This window comes from Armigeres subalbatus, chromosome 3 (assembly GCF_024139115.2).
Source record: "Armigeres subalbatus isolate Guangzhou_Male chromosome 3, GZ_Asu_2, whole genome shotgun sequence".
NCBI lineage: Eukaryota > Metazoa > Arthropoda > Insecta > Diptera > Culicidae > Armigeres > Armigeres subalbatus.
This window is the reverse complement of record NC_085141.1, coordinates 6,358,103-6,364,102: the sequence shown is the minus strand read 5'-3', so window position 1 is coordinate 6,364,102 and position 6,000 is coordinate 6,358,103.

Sequence of the window (6,000 nt, the reverse complement as noted above, 5' to 3'; positions counted from 1 at the left end):
TTAACACAGGTAAGTAGTTAAAATATTACACTGTATGATAAATTGTTTGCATAAGCTCCGGCGATTTATTATTACTGATTTCACGCCATTCTTCTTTTCTAGAGTCTAAGATCTTTCATCATCCGATTCAGAATGCTATGTTGGCGAGAAACATTAATTTTTTTTTACAATATTGCGCCTTTTGCACTTTATAAGAGTTCTGCGAGATTTTTTTTCTCACAGTCATCTTTTTCTCACACTCAACACACTCAAAAAAGTTTGATTTTCCGTGTATAATGTTTGTGTGTGAGTTCTCAATCTGAAAACAAATAGGGCACTGCACGGACTACTTTGTCTCTTTTTCGCTGCAAAGAAATTAGAAAACAACAAGGCCAGTAAACGTCAAAATGTATGAGGAACGAAAGAGAAAGAGATGTTTCTGTGCAGTGCCCTATTAGGCTTTCAGCGATCGTGTACGTACACGCACGTTTCACTCACACTTTTACTCGGTTTGTTTGCAACCACGAGCAGCTGTCACGGCAAAATCAAATGGGATTGTTTGCAACCACGAACCTGCGTTCGTGTTGGTGTGAAATGTCGGCGAGACCCTAAAGGCTGGTTTACAGTTCGGAAAACGTGTCCCGGGATTTGGTCTCCCATGTAATTTAAATGGGAGCGGGATTTGCGTTTCCCGTGACAGGAGCAGAAGTCTACACGAAAAAATATTTTCCTGAAGTGTAAACCCAATCGCGGGAATAGTGTACGGTTAAAAATCCCATGTGTAGAGATGCAAATCCCGCGGGGAAACAATTCCGTTTGAATTGTTTCCGCACGGGAAATGTGTAATCTATGACGGAAATTGATTATGGGAAGAATTTTGTGAAGTGGATAGTGAAAACTGAGAAATGTGAAAAGTGTGAAGAGAAAACTAAGGAATGATAAGCGAGAAATGAAAAAATGAATAAGTAAGCAATGGGCAATGAGCAATGAGCAGTGAGAATAAGAAGTAAGGAGTGTACAATTAGAAGTAAGAGTTGAGTAGTGAGAAATGAGTAGTGTAATGAGTAGTGAGAATGAGGCGCGAGAAGTGAAAAGTAGGAAGTGAGTTATGAAGAGTGAGAAAAGAAAAGTGATTAATGAGAAGTGAGAAGGAAGAATGATAAGTGAAAAATTAGTTGTGAGAAGTGAAATGAATAGTGAGAAGTTGGAATTGAGAATGAGAAGTAAGAAGAGTAAAGTGAGAAATGAGTACTAAGAAGTGGGAAGTGAAAAGTGCTCTAACTCATTCTCATTCACTCGCTCTAACTCATTCTCAGACACTTTCTCTCACTCATGCACTCACTCAATCTCACTCATACACACACATTCTCACTCACTCGCTCAATCTCACTAACTCTCACTTATTCACTCTCACTCAATCACTCACTAACTCTTTCTCACTCACTCACTCTCTCTCATTCACGTACTTTCACACACTCATTCTCACTCACTCACTCAACCTCACACACTCATTCTCACTTATTCACGAATTCTCACTCACTCACTTTCACTCATTTCTTCTTTCTCTCCCACTCAATCGCTCTCTCTCACTCATTCTCTCCCTTTCTCTCGCTATATCTCCCTCTTCTAATTATCTTTCCAACTCTTGTATAAAGAAATCCGAACCAAAACCCCGAAGTGTAAACTCAAGCACGGGCGAGGATACGCAGATTCTCAAATCCTGAAGTGTAAACCCAATCACGGAAAATGTTTTGACAGTGGAGACTTATCGGCGGAAAATTTTCCCTGACAAAACCCGGAGCAAAATCCCGTAACAAATCCCGCGGACACGTTTTCCAAACTGTAAAGGCTACCTTACACCTCGGGAAAATTTTCTGCCGGATTTTGGTCCCCGTGCATTTTAAATGGGGCCGGGATTTTGATTTTCCGTGCAAAAATCCCGAAAACATCGCATATGCAAAAATGCATGCGGAAAACATCCGCGGACCAAATTCCCGAGGTGTGAGGCTGCCTTAAACCAGCCTTAATAGACGTCAAATCAAGGCGGGAATCGATTTAGTGTACACGCTTACATGTGACTAACAAGAAATGGGTTATAATTGGGTAAGTTTTAGTAACAAAAATCGATCAACCCGAAATGAGAGTGAGTGTGAGAAAAAGAAGCAGGCAAATCACAATCTACACATAACTCTTCAAATTCGTGAAATCGGCAATATGTTGTTGCAGAAAATAACTACCTACTTGGAACCGAAAGGTACGTTATTTTTAAACTGCATGCCGCGCACTGCTAGTATGACAACACATACGGAACTATAATTTTTTCTCATCTTTACAGGAAAAACCCTTAGCGCAATCTGTGAACCCCAACGAGTGGCTGAATGTCTGGATCATTTTAAAACTTCATGGAAGTTTTAAGAGATGTATTGGGTGCATTTTTTCATGTTCGTATGTAGAATTTTCTATTTTTGAACTCTCACTGTTACCAAATATACTATATTAACAATATGATTCACTCTCACGAAATTTTGGCGACACCACATGTGGCGCCAACTCGCGTCCAAAAGGATCGATACACACGTAAATCGAACTACCCAAAATATGACGATCGTTTTACACACACTTCAAAATGTCATCATGAAAAAAATAGGGATGCTTGATGTTTTTTTGCAAACTTAATCGATTATGTTTAATCGAATGCAAACGGAAAATCAAATGTTGTAGCAGAAGTGTGGTAGGCATATTTTTGTGGATATAATAAATTTGATATAGCTCGCTGAACTGTATCCAGCGGGACCATTCCGGTGCACCATATCGAAATTGACGCACGCTGAAGCAGTTGGAGAGCTATACTAGGTTGCTGTGGAAGTTAACATTCTTCTTGGGCGAAACCCAATTAAAAAGCAGCTAAACGTCAGAATGTGATGTCAAAAACGCGTTGACGTTTTGTTTCCGTGTTCGGCGGGATCGATATTTTCTGGCGCGTAAAATTTTCCTTTGTTCAATGCAAAAAGTAAACAACATTGACGCTTGTCAAAACGCCCCAATTAGCGAACGGCATTCGCTAGTTGGGGTGTGGTCGTGCCCCAATTAGCGAACGATCACTGTATTGTCGCGCTAATCTTTTTCTAGAATGCTGCGGCGGTCTTACACTCGCAGGCTCGACTGCGAAGGTAAACGTCAAGATAGCCGCCGTGTTAAAAGATAGGCAGAATTTTCCCGCTCAAAACAAAACCACGTGCTTTTCGCGAAATGACAGCAGTGTTCGATTGTTTTAGTGAGAGGCAACCGGAATCACTGCGTACATGGAGAGTGTTTATCATGGCAAGTGCATACAGTGGGTGAGATTTTCATCGACACTGTTGTGTTTAGTGATCGTTGCGATTACCTGAGACGATCCCCACCGATGTGTATCCAAATGAGTGTCTAGTATAGGAACGAAATGCGTTCATATTTTATTTATGCACTTGTTCTCGCACCGGTTGCTTCTATCAAGGTTGTTGAAGTGCAATCATGCTTCGCACCGGTGGTGAATATCCGGTTGCTATAAGCCATTTTATAGAAAGCTCAAATGACAGGAGACCAAATACTAATATTTACATTTCACAAGGAACATTTGCGAAAATGAAATGAAATGATGATGATGATGACGAAATGATGGTTTACATGCAAATTTACCAAAACAAAGACCGAGCCCTTCACTCAAAATTTCGATCAGCTGTTCGAATCTGTCTCATAAAATGGCTTATTGAGGCAAACACGGAAATAAATAAAATCAGGAAAAAAATATTATTTATTTTCAAATCTTTCAGAACGCGCTCCAACTTTTGTAATATAAGTATGTGCGTAATGCATTTTGTGATTATCAGATTAGCTAGACACACATCTGCTAGGTGGTGCTAGCTTATATGCAATAATTTAGTGAGGTGGATATCTCGAGATCTATAAGACTTAGCAAGATTTTGTCTTCTACAAAGTTGTTCGGGTAGCCATAACATTTATGATGGAGACTAGTTTAGTTTGGAGTTCATACGCATAGTGGCGCTAGTGTATGAGAAATAACCTGTTAGGTTCAATATTTCTAAATCCGTTAGAGTTAGAAAGTGGCCATCTTCTACAAAGTTATCCGAATTATCTGTTAGGTTGGTTATGTTATATAAGATTTAAAAGGGTAGTCAAAACCAGAAGTTTAGTTTGAAACCGCAATACTCGTTGGCGCTCGAGTTGAGTTGAATCGAGTCAAGTACGAGACACTGAGAATGGCCTTACTGTAGAAGTCGAAATAAGTATCTGTCAAAGGTACAACCAAGTGGTGGAATTAAATGGAATTGTACGAACTCGTCTTATGGCAAGTAACTTTGTACAATACGGCAATATTCTGAAAATTCCAGATTTTGAGATATTTAACCTATCAGTTTATTTCTTATACACTAGCGCCGCTAAGCGATTGTGTTTAAAACTATACTTGCTTGCATCATGACGGTTTTCACCACCCGAACAACTTTGTGGAATACGGCAATATTCTAAAAATCAGTTTTCGAAATATCTAACCTAGCAGGTAATTTCCGAGGTAATTTCTTATATACTAGCGCCACCAAGCGGTTATATCTTAATCTAAACCTGCATAGGTCATAATGGTTTTGACCACCCGAACAACTTTGTAGAAGGCGGCAATATTCTAAAAATTACATATTTTGAGATACCTGACCTATCAGGTTATTTCCAATACACTAGCGCCGCCAAGCGGTTGTATTATTAACTAAACTTGCTTTCGTCATGATGGTTTTAATCATCCGAACAACTTTGTAGAAGACGGCAATATTCTTAAGATTTCAACTATCGAAATATCTAACCTTTTAGGTTATTGATAAGAAAATTATTTTGAGCTTTTTAGTGGAATGTTTTCACCTGTCATAAGACGAGTTTAAACAATCCCATTGAATTCCACCACTTAATTGTATCTTGACAGATACGTATTTCGACCTCAACAGTAAGGCCGTCTTCAGTGTCTCGTACTTGACTCGACTTGAAGAAAATGATCGCAGCTTTTAGGTTATTTCCAATTCACTAGCGCCGCCATGCGGTTGTATTTCAAATTAAACTTGTTTTCGTCATGATAGTTTTGACCGCCCGAACAACTTTGTAGAAGACGCCAATATTCTAAAAATTCCAGATTTCGAGATATCTAACCTATCAGGTTATTTCATATGCACTAGCGCCACCAATCAGTTGAAATCCAAACTAAACTGACCTCCATCACAATGGTTTTGATGATGAATAACCGAACCATTTTTCAGAAGACGGCACATTTCTATTTTTCTATTTTATCTCGAGATGCATAATATGTGGATTCTCCTATAGCGGGTGGTTATTAACGCACACATAAAATTTATTTGTAAATTTCTTTAGATTTTTGCCAATAAAAATGTGTGGATTTTTATTCGTGTAGGTTTGTTTTGCAGCCATCATTGCTCGACCGTATCCCACTGACAGTTCTGTATCCTAATGAGAATCAAATGTGATGTTTGTAAACAAAACACATACTATCATGAATTTTACACTGAGATGTTGGCTGCAAAAACATGGCGTCGTGCCACCCATCTGGTGGTGTGCCCTTGAAAACGCGAGTATAGAGCTTGCTGACGTTTGATCATCTTTCTCTTGTACGCGCACAGAATGGATAGAATTTGTTTTCATCGGGAAATGCTTCGGAAGCGTTTCCCGATGAAAACAAATCCTATCCCTTCCGTGCGCGTGCAAGAGAAAGATTATTAACGTCTGCAAGCCTTACACGCCCGTTTCAAATCACTTAGAGACTGAGTGAAATTGTATTGCCGTCTCTTTTTTTCTCACGGAAATCTTACTCATTTTTCGTAAAAAGTGGAACTACTCAAATTTTGAGTAGTTCCACTTTTTACGAAAATTGAGTAACTTTTCCATGGGAAAAAAAGAGACAGCAATACAATTTCACTCAGTCTCTGAGTGATTTGAAACTGGTGTGTATACTTTTAAAATTGGATTCTG